The sequence below is a fragment of the Triticum dicoccoides genome, chromosome 2B (genome assembly GCF_002162155.2).
Source record: "Triticum dicoccoides isolate Atlit2015 ecotype Zavitan chromosome 2B, WEW_v2.0, whole genome shotgun sequence".
Lineage (NCBI taxonomy): Eukaryota > Viridiplantae > Streptophyta > Magnoliopsida > Poales > Poaceae > Triticum > Triticum dicoccoides.
Window position 1 is genome coordinate 749,392,121 of NC_041383.1, and position 4,946 is coordinate 749,397,066.

Sequence of the window (4,946 nt, forward strand, 5' to 3'; positions counted from 1 at the left end):
AGCAAAGCACAGTTCCTATCACACTGGCATTGCACGTTGTTTATCGCACCACAGGTCCTGGGTTCGACACCCAGGCCAACCTTTATTGTTTTAATTTTTAAATTTTATGCAGTTAATTATCTATACTCCAATAGTGAATAAATCAATGAACTCCAACTGAATAATAAAGCCACTGAACTCCAACAATTTTCATTTTGAACTCCAACTGAATAATAAAGCCACTGAATCTTCACATTTCCAACAGTTCAAAGAGTCTCATTGTAGTTTTTGTCAAAATATTACAAGTGCAAAAGCACTGAATCATCCCAACTCCAACAGTTTCAAAGAGTCTCATTGAAGTTTTTTGCCAAAAAATTACAAGTGCAAAAGCACTAAATCATCTAAACTCATCAAACATGTTCACTCTCTTCAGCTTCTTGGGCACATGTCCACTTGGTCCTGCTTGCTTCCTCTGCTCAGCTCTTAATCTCTTGGCCTCTTCTTGCTGTTTCTTGTTTGCTTCTTGATCTTCTTTTCTCTTCAGTGCTGCCATAGCTCTCTTTGCTTCTTGATCTTCTTTTCTCTTCAGTGTTGCCTCTGCTTTAGCTGCCATTGCTTCAAGGGCTCTGGCCTCCTTCTCTTCTTGCAATGCAGCCTTTCTTGCTGCTGCAGCTTCCTGCCTTGCAACAGATTCCAGAGCTTTCTTCTCTTGTGCTGCTCTTCTTCTTCTTTGTGAAGACTCTGCTTTCCTCCTTGCAGTTTCTTGCCTTTTTGCTTCTGCATCCTCTGCTTTATTCTCTGCCATCTCATTCATGGCCTCAAGTGCTGCATCTCTCCTGGCTGCCATCTGTCTTTCTTTGTCTCTCTTCATCTTCAGAAACTTCATGGTCAGGTTGCCTTCATTTGTAGTTGTTGTTGTCTGTGTTGCAGTGTGAGAACTGGCTGCATTTGAGATGAATGAAGAGTCTGGCAAAATGGCTTCAGTTTCTTCTTTAGGAACAGGTCTGGATTGTTGCATCCTATGAACCATTGTAAAACCAAAGTCCTGCACCTGTACAAAACAAACATCACATGTTAACATCAGTACAACAAAAATGACTGGACAAAAGAGGTCAAAATTAACAAAAGTGGAGAATTTGCCTGAAAAACAACTGGTGTATCTGCTCCATCATCTTGTGTGACAATGACCTCATCATCTTGTGTGACAATGACCTCCTCATGTGTATCATGGCCATCAACATGGGCCTCCTCATGTGTAACTTGGCCATCAACATGGACCTCCTCCTGTGTAAGTTGACCATCCTCTTGTGTGACCTGAACCTCCTCCTGTGTACCTTGGCCATCATCTTGTTGTGCCAAAACAATTTCATCATCTGACACATCATCAGGAATGGCCCTTGGATCCCTTCTTATTGTTCTCTCTGCTAGATTTGGCAAAATGCCAGCCTTTTTGAGATTACATCCTTTATGTTGTGGCATGTTTCATGACAGTATGAACATGTTATTGTGATTCCATGTCTGCTCATCACCTTGGTTCCATCTTTCTTTTCAATCTCATAAGGCTGCTTTCTCCTACTCTTGTTTGAAGGCCTCCCTGCTTTTTTTTCAAATACAGGTGGCTTGATTTCATAGCCATTCATCTTCTGCCACTCACTCCTATCTCTGCAGGGCTTGATAATGGATTTGTATGCTAGCTTGAATGCTTCTATACTGTAACAGGAGTGCACTAAACTCTCAGGATCAATCATCTCATGTTTGCAGCATGCAATTGCATGGTGACATGGAACTCCACTAAGATCCCACCTTTTGCATGTACAACTTTCTTCCTTCAGGTCAACAATGTATGTCATGTTCCTGTTGTCAACCTGAAAGATGCCATCATCAGCCCCTGAAACCATGCATGTAGCTGACAGCTCTATATTCCTCTCAATTCTTTTCCTATTTTTTGGGCAAATTGAGCCAGGCCAGGTCGCTGCCTCTTTTCTTTTGTTGTAGAACCTGACCATGAGTTGTGTTTTGATCTTGTCAATCATTGATCTGAGATGCATCTCCCTAGCCTCAAGAATATATTTGTTGAAAACCTCATAGTTGTTGTTCAAAAGGATATCACACTTGACCAATTCTCTTTGGAAGCCCCTAACCCAAGTGTTGGGTGGTAGCTGCTCAAGCCACTTGTATGCTTCTAGGCTTATGACCTTCATTTCCTCCATGCTTGCAGCCCACAGTTCTGGTGTTGTGCTCCTTGCACACTTCCATAGCTGGTTTTTAAGAATATCTCCTTTGTGTGTTTGCTGAAAATTCTGCCAGATATGCCTAACATAGTGTCTGTGCTCTGCATCAGGAAAGTGCTGCCTCACTCCCTTGATCAGGCCCTTTTGCTTGTCTTAAATTATAGTCCATGGGTCTGTGTTTCCAATTCCCAAGTCACTCTTCAGATTTGACAGAAACCATTTCCATGTGTCAGTGTTCTCTACCTCAACAACTGCAAAAGCTAGAGGGTAAATGCAGTCATTAGGATCCATGCCAACAGCACACAACATAACACCTCCATACTTTGTCTTCAGGTGGCATCCATCTAAACAAATGACAGGCCTACAAGCTTGCATGAAACCCCTTTTGCAGGCATCCAGAGAGAAATAACAACTTGCAAATATGCCATTACTGACACCCACATAGAAAGAACTCCCTGGGTTTGATCTTCTGAATTCTTGTGCATAATCCCTCATGCTGTTGTACTGCTCCAACTCATCCCCTTCAATAACTTTCTTCACTAACCTCTTAGCCCTTCTAAGCTTGCTTCTTGTTGCTGTCATGTTCCAATCTTTCTGAACCACCCTTGCAAAAAATTTCATGTTCATGTTTTCATCTGCTCTGAAAGAATCAAGATATTTTCCAGCCATAAAAGGAGCAGTGAATGACTTAACACACCACTTCTTTATGCATGTATGCTTTGGGTTGTATTTCTTGATCATGAAGCAGTTGATTCTCCCATCAAATGATGCAGACAAGGTCCAAGGGCACCCATCTTCACAAATGGCATTCAGTCTTTTCCTATCATTTCTAGGGCATCTAATGTCAACTCTCTCCTAACAGCTATACTATTTGATAGCTTTCCTCAGGAACTCAACAGATCCAAAGGTCTGGCCAACTTGAAAGTGTGGTTTAGTCAGGTCTTCCTCTCTAAAACTTTTGAAATTCAGCTTCACCTTATCTTCATCAGAGGATGGCAGACAAATATCCACATCTTCAGTAGGATCATCAACTTCTTCTTGGACTGTTGGTCCTTTGCCCTTCTCACAATCAACATGTTTGTCAAACAAGTCATCATCATCCTGCAGATCAATGTCTGAATCAACAATTTGTGGAATGTAATCTTCATCTGAATCATGCACTACTGTGTCTGGTGCATCCATGTTCAAAAACCTACATGATTTCCTTGCCCTAAACCCAAACTGAGATGAAAGGTAAGTAGTTCCAGGCTGGGGTGGACTTGGTATGAAATCATCTTCTTCTAACTCTGCTCCACTTTCTAACTCTGCTTCATCTTGCTCATGCTCTTGATCAGAATCATGCTCTTGATCATGCTGAGCCAGCTCCTGTTCCACTACAGTGAGCTCAGCCTGCTCCTCTTGTTGCTTTTGCTCTTCTTGCTCCGCATGCTCTACTTGCTCCTCTTGATCATGCACTTGCTCTTTCTTTGGCCTACTTCCACTGAATTTGGCAAATGGAGGATCCTCATCATCAGAATGAACAGGAACAGGAGAAATATATGATCTCAGGCTCTCATCATGATCAAGAAATATTTGTTGAAATTGATTCCCATTAAGAACACAATCCTTCATGTTCTCTGTCATAGTGTTGTCTCCCATCTTAATCTCTCTTAATCCATTCTTGTACACTGTCAACCCAGGAACACACCAATAAGCCCTGATCCTGCCCTCAAACTAATACCCAATTTCTTCCACCAGACTGGCAACAATTGTAGGTGTCCAATTATCTATGTCACAGTTGTCATACCAAATGGAGTGGCCCTTGTGGTAATCCCTATGCTTGCCAACACACAGAAAGTAGCCACCATGTATGACCTCAACAGAGAAGTGGTTGCTTAAGTGACATGCAAAACAATCAAATTGAAAAAGTTCAGACATTTCAGACTACAGAGAGGTTCAGACATTTCAGACTACAGTTAAAACATTCATACTTTTTTCCTTTTTTAGAAACAAAAACAGAGATTCATGGCTCCAATTAACAAATGTATGATCTTACAGGTCGAAAAGCAACCATCTTTGGTCAATCTGAGACAATGTAATTGCAAATTACAACAATTTTTGGTCCAATTAACACTCTGACACGAAAAGCAAACTTTACTGCTTAAACCCTAGACCCCTGGACCGATGAAAAATTGGGGGGAGAAAGAACCATAACCACTCCAGATCTCTGCAAACATGGCCATCTACTGCAAACCCCCCATGACGCAGCCCTATTTTTGGCCTGTCAGAAAGATCTTCACAAACTGCTAAAACCCTACAACCCCACACCGAAACCGTTAGAGAGTAGAACGAACGGCCAAACCCTAGCTCGTACGCGCAATTGATGCGGCCAAGAACTCTTTACGGGAGCTAAATTGCACTGGTCGAGCAAAGGAGCTACTGGCGACGGCGACGTACCGTACAGGGGCGGTGAGGCATCATCACGGCGACGCGAAGGAGCAAGAGGCACGTCGCGCAGGCCCCTCCCGAACGGCGCGGACGGCGGCGGCTCAGCGTCCGACGACGTGCTCATGGAGCCGTCGTCGACGCCGACGAGCACACGCACTACCTCGGCAGCGACGACGAGCAGAGAGGGTGCGGGAGCAGAGAGGTTGCGGGAGGGAGGAGACAGGTGCAGTCCGGTGCGGTCCAACCAGGTGCGGGATGTTTAATGACCAGGTGAGCGCATTTGCAAAAAAAACCCTCCAGCCATCTGGT